The following is a 16,024-nucleotide window of genomic DNA, read 5'->3' as shown; positions in this document are numbered from 1 at the left end:
AATATGAACGTATAGGACTCAGGGATTTAACTGAGGAGCATGAACTGGTAGGACACATGGTTTCAAGTAGCGAAACCGGCGACGAAAATATTTTATTTAAAGGCAAAGACGTACAATGTGGGATACATATTTTCATTCATGAAAATGGACACAGGACAAATGGCTTCATAGAGGAACACACCAATGCAGTCATGACTGGCTTCCTCGCCGGTCGTACGTGCGAAGTCCCGGGCTCTGCCAGGTTCCCTACCACTATGAAGATGGCCGCCGTCGAAAAAATGAAATATTCTTGAGAACGGCTTGAAACGTAGATCAAATAAATAAGTGAAATTCGCTTAGGAACATGGACACGGGACAGATGGCTTCATTTAGAAAAAACCTAGGACAGATGATTTCATTTAGGACATTCACGTAGGACAGATGATTTCAATTAGGCCATTCACGTAGGACAGATGATTTCATTTAGGACATGGACGTAGGACAGATGATTTCCATTAGAACATGGACGTAGTACAGAAGATTTTATTTAGGACATGGACGTACGTCAGATGATTTCATTTAGGACATGGACGTGGGGCAGATGATTTCATTTAGAACACGGACGTAGTTCAGATGATTTCATTTAGGACATGAACGTGGGGCAGATGATTTCATTTAGGACATGGGCGTGGGATAGAGGATTTCATTTAGAACACGGACGTAGGACAAATGATTTCATTTAAAACATGGACGTAGGACAGATGATTTCATTAGGACATGGGCATAGGACAAATGATTTCATTTAGAACATGGGCGTGGGACAGATTATTTCATTTAGAAAAAACCTAGGACAGATGATTTCATTTAGAACACGGATGTAGTTCAGATGATTTCATTTAGGACATGGACGTAGGACAGATGATTTCATTTAGAACACGGACGTAGTTCAGATGATTTCATTTAGGACATGGACGTGGGGCAGATGATTTCATTTAGAATACGAACGTAGTTCAGATGATTTCATTTAGGACATGGACGTAGGACAGATGATTTCATTTAGAACAGGGACATAGTTCAAATGATTTCATTTAGGACACGGACGTGGGGCAGATGATTTCATTTAGGACATGGACGTAGGACAGATGATTTCATTTAGGGCATGGACGTGGGGCAGATGATTTCATTTAGGGCATGGATGTAGGACAGATGATTTCATTTAGGGCATGGACGTGGGGCAGATGATTTCATTTAGGACATGGACGTGGGGCAGATGATTTCATTTAGGACATGGACGTGGGGCAGATGATTTCATTTAGGACACGGACGTAGGACAGATGATTTCATTTAGGGCATGGACGTGGGGCAGATGATTTCATTTAGGGCATGGATGTAGGACAGATGATTTCATTTAGGGCATGGACGTGGGGCAGATGATTTCATTTAGGACATGGACGTGGGGCAGATGATTTCATTTAGGACATGGACGTGGGGCAGATGATTTCATTTAGGACACGGACGTAGGACAGATGATTTCATTTAGGGCATGGACGTGGGGCAGATGATTTCATTTAGAACACGGACGTAGTTCAGATGATTTCATTTAGGACATGGACGTGGGGCAGATGATTTCATTTAGGACATGGGCGTGGGATAGAGGATTTCATTTAGAACACGGACGTAGGACAAATGATTTCATTGAAAACATGGACGTAGGACAGATGATTTCATTAGGACATGGGCATAGGACAAATGATTTCATTTAGAACATGGGCGTGGGACAGATTATTTCATTTAGAAAAAAACCTAGGACAGATGATTTCATTTAGAACACGGATGTAGTTCAGATGATTTCATTTAGGACATGGACGTAGGACAGATGATTTCATTTAGAACACGGGACGTAGTTCAGATGATTTCATTTAGGACATGGACGTGGGGCAGATGATTTCATTTAGAATACGAACGTAGTTCAGATGATTTCATTTAGGACATGGACGTAGGACAGATGATTTCATATAGAACAGGGACATAGTTCAAATGATTTCATTTAGGACACGGACGTGGGGCAGATGATTTCATTTAGGGCATGGACGTAGGACAGATGATTTCATTTAGGGCATGGACGTGGGGCAGATGATTTCATTTAGGGCATGGATGTAGGACAGATGATTTCATTTAGGGCATGGACGTGGGGCAGATGATTTCATTTAGGACATGGACGTGGGGCAGATGATTTCATTTAGGACATGGACGTGGGGCAGATGATTTCATTTAGGACACGGACGTAGGACAGATGATTTCATTTAGGGCATGGACGTGGGGCAGATGATTTCATTTAGGGCATGGATGTAGGACAGATGATTTCATTTAGGGCATGGACGTGGGGCAGATGATTTCATTTAGGACATGGACGTGGGGCAGATGATTTCATTTAGGACATGGACGTGGGGCAGATGATTTCATTTAGGACACGGACGTAGGACAGATGATTTCATTTAGGGCATGGACGTGGGGCAGATGATTTCATTTAGGACACGGACGTGGGGCAGATGATTTCATTTAGGACACGGACGTAGTTCAGATGATTTCATTTAGGACATGGACGTGGGACAGATGATTTCATTTAGGACACGGACGTGGGGCAGATGATTCCATTTAGGACATGGACGTGGGACAGATGATTTCATTTAGGACATGGACGTAGGGACAGATGATTTCATTTAGGACATGGACGTAGTTCAGATGATTTCATTTAGGACATGGACGTGGGACAGATGATTTCATTAGGACACGGACGTGGGGCAGATGATTTCATTTAGGACACGGACGTGGGGCAGATGATTTCATTTAGGACACGGACGTGGGGCAGATGATTTCATTTAGTACACGGACGTGGGGCAGATGATTTCCATTACAACATGGAGAGAGGTCAGATTTTTTCATTTGGAACATTGGACATAGGTCAGATGATTTCATTTAGGAACATGAACGTTGGGGAGATAATTGATTTAGGAACATGGACGTTGGAGAGACAATTATTTAGGAACATGGATGTAGGACAGGTGATTTAATAGAGGAACATATACAGAGGACAGATGATTTATTTTAGGGACATGGGCCTATAGGACTGATGATTTTATTCAAGAACATGTATTTAGGACAGATGTTTCCATTTAGGAATATGGATGTAGGACAGATGATTTCATTTAGGAACATGGATATAGGACGAATGATTCATTGAGGAACATGGATGTAGAACAGATGATTTCATCTAGGAACATGGATGTAACACAGATGATTTCATGGAGGAAGCCCTATCCATGGATTAACTTATGAACTTTTATTTACCGACTCGGACTTAGAAGTGTGGATTTAGGGATAAATGGGGATAGATGGTGGGGCAGTTGTGTAGATTTAGGGACAGATCTTACAGACAGGTCTTAGGTATAATGAAGGTCGATGCAGAACTAAACTGAACATGAAAGGATAGAGGATGTATAAATAGGACACAGGCGCGGATTTTGGAAACTTCTGTTGTTGGCAAATTCATCCAGGAAATTTATTTATTTATTTGATTAGTGTTTTACGCCGAACACAAGAATATTTTCACTTATACGACGGCGACCAGCATTATGGCAGCAAAGCTCGGTGGAAACCCACGACCATCCGCAGGTTGCTGAAAGACCTTCCCACGTAAGGCCGGAGAGGAAGTCAGCATGAACTGGGTTCATCCAGGAAAGGGGCAATCAACTATATGTTGGTGTTATACTGTACGAGCTCAGATGTTTTTTTTATATGCATTATTTACTTTCCTTGAGCATGATATATTTACCAGTCCAATAAACTCCACATTAATAAATGTATATCTTTGGTTGAACGAATAGGAAAGTATGAACTATGGAGCGACAAGGTGATGCCAGGGCCACTCCTTCCCACGTCTTCTCACATACACTTCTGTCGCAGCTTAATGAATCCAACAGTCTCTAGCTCGTTCAAACAAAACAAACTCAAAACAAACGTACATTTAATTCTCGCTTAGTCTCCTCACAACAAGCTGCTTTTCAAGGGCCTGGTCCAAGTTGGTGACGTTCTCAAGCTATAACCGTCATGCCCCACATATCCCACACGCTGTCAGTGTCTGCTGCTGTCAGCTGTGGGCACGTCCTGTAGGTCATGAAGACTGGGGGTAGGGACGTGATAAAGTTGCGTATCCGTGTTAACACAACAATCGGCAAGGTGAAAGGTAGTGAAAAACTAGGTAACTGTGGCGATTTCAAACTCTTTGGTTTGCCGGGTTATTAAAAGTAGAGCTGCATAACGGTGTCCACGCAAGTCCGTTTCGTATGGTAGGCACAGCATTTATTACATACACAGAGCAATGTAGGAAATCGTGGATAAAAACGTCATATAGTTTTTTTTTCAGACTATTGACATTTTCTTTCAATATATATATATATATATATTTCAATATTTCAGGGGTTCCGTGGCCGAGGTATTTAGCGTGCCAAGTATCGCGGCGCAATAACCAGAAGTCTCTCACCAATGCTTTCACTCTGAGTTTGTCCAGCTCATGCTAGCTTCCTCTTTGGCCCTACGTGGGGAGATCTCCCAGCAACATGCAGATGGTCGTGGGATTTCCCTGGGCTCTGCTCGGTTTCCTTCCACCATAATGCTTGCCGCCGTCGTATAAGTGAAATATTCTTGAGTACGGCAAAAATACCAATCAAATAAATAAATGAGTACCGGTGCGTAAATAAATGAAATTGTGTGTTTAAAAATTGACTAAATGTTTCATCTTTGGCCTACACACAAAAACTCCGACACCCGTATATACAGGCATTAAAGCTGAACTTTAATTTTATCAAAACAGCTCAGTGAAAGTGGCTATTGCTATAGTTATCCTAGCCGGACAAGCCCCGATCAAAATCTTTGCGTTGGTTTGTCATCTACTTATTTTTTAGATTTACGCCTACGTCAACGGAACTCGTATAGGTTCACCTATAGCACAGTTGCCATAACGCCAACCGGAAGCAGGCCTGGGCAAATGCGCCATCTCCCGTTCTCAGGTGTTTAAGTAAGATTTCTTTGATCGAAAGCATCATTTATGTCAAGGATATACGAAATGTTTACATTGGCAATGCTGTTATATAATGCCAGAATACTCTCTATATAGGATATGATGATACCACAGTATATGGCGAAGAGATTGATCCTGCGAAGATGCATGACGCTGCGAAGATGCATGACGTGTAGCGGTCGTAGGTAGGGCCTGATTATGCGAAGCGATGACGCTAATTATGCATGTTGTAAAACGGCTGTTGGTCCGACCTGTGATTTTGCGAAGGGATGACGTTAATATGTATGTTGTCCGGTCTATGATCTGCGAACTGATGGCGCTTTGTATGTTGCTAAGCAATGGTACTGTGGAATGAAATGGTAGTAATATTTTTACGAACCGAAGACGCGATTTACATGTATACAGTGTGGAATGGTATTACATGATGATTAGAAGCGATGATGTTGCAAAACGATGGTGCTATATGCTGTTTGTTTGATTACGGTAGTGTTTAATGCTGCCTTCAGTAATGTTTTGATCATATCATGACGGTGTCTTCTTGTAGCATGAAAACACCAGGCATGACGCCCCACCTATAATCTGATCATACTGACACCGGGCCAGTCAGTATACCTATCTTCCTATGCGGGCCTTTCTTGTCTTCCACAGCTATAAGCGATCCCTGTAGGCAAGCCAACATAATTCTGACCCCCAGAACCAGCTTCTGGCTCTGAAACGAATTATACGTCAATGCTATTCTGATATAGGCTTAAAATAAAGAAACTTAAAAAATGTATCTTTTTCTTTCTTGTAATTATAAAAGTAAAAAACGTTTTGTACACAATGTTTTCTCAAGATATCTGTCCTCAGGCTGTTTTTTTTTACCAGTTCTGGTCTGCTTGATGAAAAAAGTAAAATCGGTAGAGCAAAATAGAGACGGATTCACGCTTATCCGCATATGTTGTCAGCTTTACTCTCAGAGTTGTAAAATTTCCAGTAACCTGTCTGCTGTGATAACTTATTTTTCTGAAGACCTTTTTGTTACAGTTATAGTCTAATCTTACGTGTAACTTATATTTTGGTTGCTCCTAAGTCACAGCAGATTTAAAGCTCCAAGAGTGTAAACCTCCACCCAGGTAAAACCTACCAATCCCCCCGATCACTACAGACAAAGGGGTTGCATACTATACATTTCTGTCCTACCTCTTAATAATCCTTCCGATTCAATGGCATCAGCACCAAAATTTAATACACTGCATGGCCACAAGAACCAATTACTTGGGCACAAAATTTCATTCGAATTCGTACATAACTTTATGTGTAGGATTATCGTGGCAGACAACTTAATGCTTGCAAGACTATAATCCCGTCTGGCGGAGGAAACTAGCACATTGCAAAGTTTAGGTAATTTGTCATTTTCATGTCAGATTTACAGCTTATATTCCTCTGTGCCATATATCACTGAAACTCGTTCAACGCCACTTAGATTCATGTCACAGCCCCTCTATAAGAGACTTGTGCAGACAGACGGAAAAAATAATAAACATACGTAAGTTATACGAAAACGAAATAACGAATGAATATATTCGCATGCAGGCCATCTTGACCGAAATCCAGGCCCTTGTGTGTGTGTGATATATCGAGGTGTTGGCTGAAAATACATGCTTTTGTGGAATTGGCTGTGCAGATTAGCTCGATAACCATTCGCCAAGTGTCGTTTGCAGATTACGGTGGTGAATCCCAAAACTACAAAACTATGTTATACTCCTTATAATCCTGATAGTAAACCTTTCGATAGGAAGACGACAGATAGTCAAGTGTTAATGGAGGACTGGACATCTCTATACTCTGCCCTAGGGAAGTGTATTTTTCAGGGACCATGATAAAACAATGAGGTCTTCAGTGTCGCTTCTAACAAAAGTAGATATGGCACTTGTATCAGCTACCCTCAAAACACGCAATGTAATGGACTGTCATGATTTCTTTTCTTTTAGTTGATTGCTCGGCAGGTTATAAGAGTGTGTAACATGAGTTATCTATCTGCTGTATTTGACCTGGAGTTATATATACATGTCACATAATGTGGGAGATGCCTGCAGCAGTCTTACTAATACATGTGTCATTCATCAGATTAAACCACAACCCTAACCACCTTCCCGCTAAAAAGGTGGAAAACAGGAAACAATGAATAGGCTGCATCAAAGGAGTGTTATATAGGTGAGGTTTAACATAGTTTTCTGACTTCTTATGAATTAGAATCAGATACCGAGATACTTACTTCTGTTATCAGGCTCGGAGCTCTCTGGGGTTATTTGTCACATGAATGAAATCAGTTATCTCGTGTAGCTGTTAAGAGTTTAAGCTGATTAATGCATAGATCGTCGTATTAATAATCTCGTCATTATTAACTTGCATGCATGCGTAATAAACCAGCATGACTGCGCACAGAGTTGGTTTCCGCTTTGTGATTGAATTTTGCAGAATGCCGATGCCTTACAAAACGTCACGTCAAGTGTTTGTGTTTAATGTTGCTCACGATTTACTTCAACTAAAATCACAAATCAGCCAGCTCCGATGTCACTGGTTTGGGTGTAGTAAAGTTGATATTACTGTCTACTGTTTGTTGTGGACACGCTTCTCCAAAATTTTGTAAAAAGTCGATTCTTCAATAAACTGATGTCATATCCTCTTCCACGTGATGTGAACAAGAACCTCAACTTTACATATCCCAATGGCTGATGAGAAGCCTGTACTTATCAGCGACCGAGGGTTGTCTATAATGACATTTAGGGACGATATCCATTTGTATACCTGTATATGTCAGCTCCTTCCCAATACTGACACGATGACCGACCCCGACCACTCTCTTACATGCCTTATCATATTTATATCTATGTGAATGTGACAGTCTTGTCGGCGAGCGTCGACACCTAAACAGTTACACATGTCGAGTAAAAATAATCATTTGCCCTTTGACTAGAAATACAGCATGGATTTAATCTGCCCATGTACACTGAGATCTAAAGTAGTTGTTAATATAGACCTACACTATGTTTATAGCAGGCCTACATTATATATTACCACATCAGCCCGCTCCAGACGCACACACCTTGGGCCATAAATTCCTTTTACCGACATCTTGTTTAGACTTGTGGTCACTCGGTTTAATAAATAATCCGTCATAAAGTGTAGTTACCACGTTCATTTTTGATCACAAATACTTATAACAATAGGTGTTTATATAGAGTTGTTTATGCTGTGAAGGACGAAACTGAATAAGGGAACGTTCTGGCAACAATATCAGTATTAATATGGTTAACCGTATGATATAACGACGGCAACGCATGAATGATATAATGTAATAAAGCTTTGTGTTCAGACTGATGAGAAGATTCAAGATTTTGTGCTGTAGGTCTGTTTTCTTTGTACGCTTAAAATTATTAATCATCATTAATGTGGACGTATATACTGCAATTAACGACTACATCCGAGATTTCAATCCTGTTTCTTAAGACCTATTTTCCTCGGTCATCATAATCATCTTCATCATTGGTCGCATGGCAAATAGAAGCCTGCTTAGTGGCGCATCACTAGGATCAGACAGTCTGATATCCTCAAGGGATATTAAGTGTTTATATACGTGTACATGTATATATAATGATTCACTTAGCTTGACAAAAGAATAGCTCTCCTGAATGAAAGCAGACACATTTTTGGCTTAATGCAGTGTATTTTAAGTCAACATCAGCACTACGCCTACGTGTATATGTACGTATAGGGCGGTAGTGATCTTGAAAAGGCAAAAACTGTAAATGGGAGAATACGTCCGTAACCTTCACAAGCACTATATTTCTGCCAAAAAAAGAACCCATGCAAATCAGCCTATGAACGTGTGGTTACGGTGTTTGTTCACTCAGCGCAAATGAGGAAGACTGGCCTATAAAGGCCGACATGATTGGTTGAGCCCGATATGTACAGTGTTAAAACCTGAGCAAGTCCTATTTCATTTGACTTTGCATGTGCATATTTATCGGGATGCGATCGCCATATATTCTCTAACCCAACTTTGTAATTCGAACAGGATGTATGTATATATACGACCATCCGCAGGTTGCTGGAAGACCAATATGTAATATATTTATTTGACTGGTGTTTTACGCCATACTCAAGAATATAGAATACAGATTAACACTTGATATTTTTCTATAGTACAAGGGATATCATATATAGCTAGTATTGTAAAACGGAAAGTACAAGGGATATCATATATAGCTAGTATTGTAAAACGGAAAGTACAAGGGATATCATATATAGCTAGTATTGTAAAATGGAAATCCCGTATGTATCGCCTGGTTAACAGTGGTCCGAAATATGTATAGTATAGTTGAATTCTCAAGTCAGTTCAGACTTGACAGTTCAAATGAATCGTTAAACGATGGTTTCAGATACTCGATGCCTCCAAATTGAATGCATACATTGTATTTTGTCTACACAGCTAACATGGCGGCCTTCATGAAAACCCACAGTCTGTTAATCCAACTTCGGCTAAGTTATCCATCCATAGCTAATGTTTCATCACAGCCATACTTGTCAGTGAATCCGCCTACCAGTAACTGAGGCTACGCATTAGATGGGTGTTTTAAGAGGCAAATCACACGATTCTCTCAGTCAGTTTGTCAGTCATTAGTCAATGAACCAGTGCGAGTCAACATAATTTTAATCCTTCTTACATGTTCCTGTTAAAGTAGGCCTGTCTCATCACTGCCTTTGCAGTCCACCCAACTGTTTGAATAACTTCAGAGGGGAAAGTTCTTTACATCGTCAGTGTATGTATATAGGTAATATTTTACAAGTTTAAACAGTGGTATCTTGGCAAAGAATAACCTCTGATAGGAAAGTTGTTCACATCGTCAGTGTATGTATATAGGTAATATTTTACAAGTTAAAACAGTGGTATCTTGGCAAAGAATAACCTCTGATAGGAAAGTAGTTCACATCGTTGGCGTATGTATACGGGCAGTACTTAACAACAACAACTGAACAATGCCATCTGTTATCGATATATTTCACTTTGGGTTTTCTACTTACCTACTGTACACGATACCTGTCACTATACGGGATTAGTTAAATAAATCAACAGTCTTAAGTGGACAGTAATATAGACTCATGTCAGCTGTATATGGTACAGGTACGTGGTATGTTTAAATTTACAAAGCTGTTAATTGAAGATTTCATCGACAACTTTAGCCTATAACCATCTAACATCTGTATACTTCATTCTTCAGATCGCCACGATCGATATGGTTGAAATATTGCAGCATCCTTAGCGCTAAGCCACATCCTTAGTTTTATTTTCGCGTAGGGCCTACATCACCAAACTATACACGTGTGTATTATATATACATTATCAGCTCGGCATTTTATATACCTTTCTTTACACGAAAACCCCATCCGGAATAAACACTGTATCGATTAAAGGCGAATGCTTGAACATCAAAGGTTACATGTATGCATCTAGCTGCAATCTACAGAGTTCTCACGAAAAGGCTGTGTGTGTGGTAAAATACAAGTAGCGCCTGTTTACAACAGCTTGCTCTTAATTCATATGTACATAAAATAGGTTTACTCCGGTGTCTCCATGAAGCTAGCAGGTAAACTGTTTAGGCCTTCAGGTGAAAAGATATAGGTACATTCACTGAGTAAACTTGTCTGGCCACTAGTCATTTTATATTAATTCAGGCCCGTAATACAAACTTCCATCCATGGGCCTATTCTACAATAAAGTCTATGCCACATACATATGTAAGATATATTGCCGTATATGCACATTTGTAGGCCTATCTGCCACAAAAAAAGAGCACTGCTCACAACAAAACACCCATAAAGCGTTACTTGCTAATGAATACGAATGAGCGAAGTTAAATATGGAACAAGACACTTACCTGAGAAATACAGATGTTTAATGTGTCAGCTATAAATGCTCGTCCGTATAAGTCAGTTCCCGATGCATTTACAGGTGTATGTCCATATGGCAGTCCCGTAACCACAACGATTCGGATGAAATAAACGTCAGGGAAGTTGCGTTTCCCACCATTGATCTGTATGTCGGTACATATGCCGAAGACGCACGTGTTTGTTGGTTAGCCTACTATAGGGGCCCATCTATATATTAATCAAGACCAATAGCGTATACACGCATCACCTATACTCGGACAACACTAAGCAACATATGTAGCTTAAAGGCATGTACACAACCAGAGCTTGCACACTTCACTGCTTGTGGCGCGTTTTTTGTTTCTGGGTATATAATGCTAGAGAAGAAAGTTTTAAAACACTTTTTGTATAGTAGATCAGGCCTGTGTCCGTGTTACTTAGTCACTCACCCCCGGATGCATGTACCTGTGCGACACACTTAACCTGGAACCTCAGGGGGCTTGCCCTAAAGTATAGCAACCAGGTACGATACAAATACAGTCGTGTAAGGCTGTCCTTTCCACTCTATCAGTGGTCAGTGTACTCTCAGCGGCCCTAGTATCGGTACACACTCACAATTCGTCCCGGCTGTACGCTGTTTTCTCATGTAAATACTTGTATCCCACCTGGGCCGGTGTAGGCCTACTTACAGCTCTACCCCTGTCGTAGCCAGTGACCCTGTCGCCTTCCCGGTACACTTTTATCTTACATGACCGAGTCGCACTTTTTTCAAACTTTTGACACACCAACTAACTAGTGACGAAGTAGAAAGACTGAACTCGCCTTCCTGCATGAAAAACTAGGCCAAGGTGAATTGCCGCGAATGTAGACTTTCTTCTTCTGTCTTTTCTTTCAGATTTACATTCCCAGTACCTCAAATTACATTTTGCATTCGACAACTTATACTTTAAGAGCACAACTGCTTGTCGGCATGCATGGGAAGGCAGGTGGATGCCTGGTGGGGCTTGCGTGCATGCGGGTGGGATTAGGGGTGGGTATTGAGGCTTTTGAAATAAAGTGGCTTGATGTGAACAGTTAAATCGACACGGTAGATCACTGACATGGTGATATTACAGAGAATATTTACTCCGGTCGTCCAGCCATTTTGATGGATTTTGTCCCATGAAGAGAATGACCTGGGTGACGTTCCGAATCTTGTGACTTACCTCTCACAACACCAGACCGAGGGCCTCATGAATCGACTGTCGGATGCAGACTGGCCCAGCGATGGGGTGAAAGAATGATGGAATAATGAATACCTGACCAATGTGTAATTTACTAATTGCATGACTGACACATGGTTAAAAGTTTGGTTATCTGACTGACTGTACTATATACTGGCTGGCTATTTACCGCATTAGATATAAATGGTTATGCCTGTGACTGGCTGGTTGACAAGATTGTCAGGCTGGTCTGACTGACAGACTGGTTGACGTCCTGACGGACTGACTTGCTGACTGGCTGACTGCTGACTGACTGATTGCCGCATTAAATATAAATGGTTGTGCCTGTGACTGGCTGGTTGACGGATTGTCAGGCTGGTCTCACTGACAGACTGGTTGACGTCCTGACTGACTGACTTGCTGACTGGCTGACTGCTGACTGACTGATTGCCGCATTAAATATAAATGGTTGTGCCTGTGACTGGCTGGTTGACGGATTGTCAGGCTGGTCTCACTGACAGACTGGTTGACGTCCTGACTGACTGACTTGCTGACTGGCTGACTGCTGACTGACTGATTGCCGCATTAAATATAAATGGTTGTGCCTGTGACTGACTGGTTGACAGGATTGTCAGGCTGGTCTGACTGACAGACTGGTTGACGTCCTGACTGACTGACTTGCTGACTGGCTGACTGCTGACTGACTGATTGCCGCATTAAATATAAATGGTTGTGCCTCTGACTGGTTTACACCCGGGTGGCTGGTTGACAGGATGTCAGGCTGGCCTAATTGACAGCCTGATTGAGGTACTAACTGGCTGACTTGCTGACTGACTGATTGATTGATTGGCTGACTGACTGACTGCCAGAAACAATGGTTCCTGACTGAAGAATTGATTGATGGTCGGGCTGAAGGGCATTAATGACCTACTGACAAAGCGGATTTACTGGTTAGAGAATTGCTTAGACGAGGCACCCATGCAATCAGTACTGACTAACCCTTATCCTCTTCTGACCAACTCGTTGATCGACCCGCCAGGTCTCTTATGTCTGAATAGCCTGTTAACTGATGGCAAGGAGCCCTGGAATGATTGAATGAATGAATAAATGGATGAGGTTTAAAAGTCACATCAGCAGTACCTTGACGTTTAATACAATATTTTATTAACATTTACTTTTTAACTATTCTTTTGTATCTTTATGACACATTCCTTATGTTATGCACTTTAACATATTCTGTCGTAAATTAGTTTGCCCCGGATTATTAACCCTTAATTACCTGTAGCCCACCTCTGTTAAACTTGTATTTGAAAACTATATATAGCCTTTGCTTACGTCAGTCATTCCACAATGCTGTTGTTTTGTAGTCATTTTCCGCATAATATTGTCCCGCTGTATGTTCGAAGGTGGGAAAATGCACTCACTCACTCAACTCATATGTAGGCCTACGTCCGGGAAATACGGAATGCTGGTAAACGTGGTCATTATCCAGGTGTCACTTACTTGAACAGGTGTTGTATGCAGGCGTCAATTATGAAAAAGACAAAACACTTAATCATTAATTTCATCTACCTGGTATACAGTGTGTAATAATTGCTACCTGATAATAAAGATTACCAGATGTTTTAACAACGGTTCATTATACCCCTACAGGAAGAGTCCTCTCCAAAATGTCCTTAATTGATCGAACTGATAGTTGTCCCATACATGCATGATATCCCTCTACAGCCTCTGTTAATAATGAATAAAGCATTGAGTTCTGCTTACAACTTCAGAGTTTTTAGCAAAAGAAAACTTCTCAAAGATTTCCAGATAATATTGATTAGCCTTATACTTTCACTATCAAAGAGTGGAAACTGAAACAGAACTTTTTTCCTCCACAAATGTTGATGAAATTATGTTTTTGCAAAATTCACTCATGTAATATTATTTTTAAAAACCACAAAGCCAAAATCAGATTTTGAATCTATTATCGTTTTGTTTTACACATCATCTCAGCACATAGTTTTGTATAAAGCTTTAATAACAGTATTTTTCTTTTCAAAATTTTGTCATTTAGTATACACAGAAAATTTTAGATCAAAACACGGAAAAACACCAAAATATATATAAAGTGTTGTTTTTTTTCTACATTTAGTTTCAAAATCAAACCATGAGGGTAGAAAAATATTTGGGATTATTTTGTGATACCTAGTTAAACATGGCCAATACATAAATTTAATAAACGACAGATACGTTTCAAGAATTTCCGAAATAGAGAAGGTGTGAGAGATTTGGCATTTGTTTCAGAGTGCATAGTAGTAACAGCCGAAGTAAGCGATACAGTCAACGAAAGGTGACAAGTTGGAAATTTGACGTAGATGAATTTGTCGATTTTAATGTCGATTGCTATACTTAAGGTGAGTATATAGTTATTGTTGTGATATTGAAATTGTGTCAAATCGTGGTTGCTTGCAATGAACGGAAGCGAGGGTACAGTATGTTATGAGACAATGACGGAAAGTATATGCGGTAATGCAGGAGTTTGGGAATGCACGGATATCTACCTTTGAGGCAGCTATTAAAAAATTAAAAAAATAACTTATAGAAGTGAACAAACAAAGAAACGAAGAAATAATTAAAATAAGAAAAAAAAAACAACAACGAAGAAACACTTGCTGAAGCACATGCAAACATAAAGAAAGAAAACAAAAGAATTAATACATAAGTGAACAAAGTGAACACTCACGCACATAGAAACACGAAAAGTAGTAAAAAGACAATAAACAAAAACATTCAGTGCTTAAGATAAAATGAAAGAATTTAGCTCTAAATAGATCTGTTATTACATGGTTTCTGTTCATGGAATTAAATGTCATCGATTAGTCTTTGTGTTTGTTGTGCATGTTGTTCACCAAATGTTTCAATGTTTGTTATATTGTTGAACTTGATAGCAATGACGATGTTGGTAACGACATGACGTAAAACTCCAATCATACTTATCCGTTCTTTAAATCCCTCCACACGTTTGTGAAAAGGGCACAATATTGCTGTAGTAAATTAACACGTGTCCTCTGTCAAATTGTCGCGGTTGCGTTCAGGAAGAAATTAATGTACCGCTACTTATGTGAACTACAAGACCGTGAAACGCATCTGTGATACAACCACCGACTTTGTCGGCATTCTTGGTTAGATCCTGCTAGGTTAAGCTCGTTGACATCGCTTATTCTTGTCATGGCCTTCTGAGACCCGGTGAATAACATTAGTTTCTTCATGCACGGGAACATCCAGTTGTTACCGGCGTTGACAATGTTTACTCCTGACAGCAGTCATGGCATCCTCAGGTGAGGTAAATAACGTTCATTCTTGACAGTTGAGAGCACTAGCTGTTACCGTAGGTCAAGTTTATGAAGTTCTGCGTGGGAACAGGATAAGATCACAGTATTCTGACAAATTATCGGCACAAAATATACTATATTTATCTGATAGTCGTTTAATGTCATACTCAAGACTTCTTCACCTATACCATTAGCAGTCTACTTAATAATTCGGAGGAAACCGCAGCCAAAACGCCATAAACAATAAGAAGCAGGGGGAATTTAGAAATTCCCTGTCCAAGTCTGGGATTGAACCCACACCTTTTGTGACAGTGGGTGGAAGTTTTACTTTTTGCAGTATAAGAACAGTACTTAAGAACAGACCATCTGGTGGTTTGTTAAATATATTTCAGGTGAAGTTAAGGTATCTTTCTCTCGGACTTGATGAAAAGGATTGAGCATTTGTCTAGTCAGAATTATCTCCCCTTATAAGTACTGACTCCTGCAATAAGTACCTCGAAATTAATTCATTTCTCATGTCATTGTCGCCAACATTA

At 40.3% G+C, this 16,024-nt stretch overlaps 1 protein-coding gene across 1 annotated transcript in view; it reads right to left on the bottom strand.

Annotated features, from left to right (window-relative positions):
• The window catches only part of LOC135474986 (uncharacterized), a 78,314-nt gene extending 67,222 nt beyond the window's left edge, over positions 1-11,092 (bottom strand). Inside the window, exon 1 of the mRNA XM_064754704.1 lies at positions 10,978-11,092. The gene's annotated coding sequence lies outside the window, so the exon portion shown is untranslated. The remainder of the gene's footprint in view (positions 1-10,977) is intronic.
• Between the last annotated feature and the right edge of the window lie 4,932 nt (positions 11,093-16,024).

This window comes from Liolophura sinensis, chromosome 9 (assembly GCF_032854445.1).
Source record: "Liolophura sinensis isolate JHLJ2023 chromosome 9, CUHK_Ljap_v2, whole genome shotgun sequence".
Classification (NCBI taxonomy): domain Eukaryota; kingdom Metazoa; phylum Mollusca; class Polyplacophora; order Chitonida; family Chitonidae; genus Liolophura; species Liolophura sinensis.
This window is presented reverse-complemented; position numbering and strand designations above follow the sequence as displayed.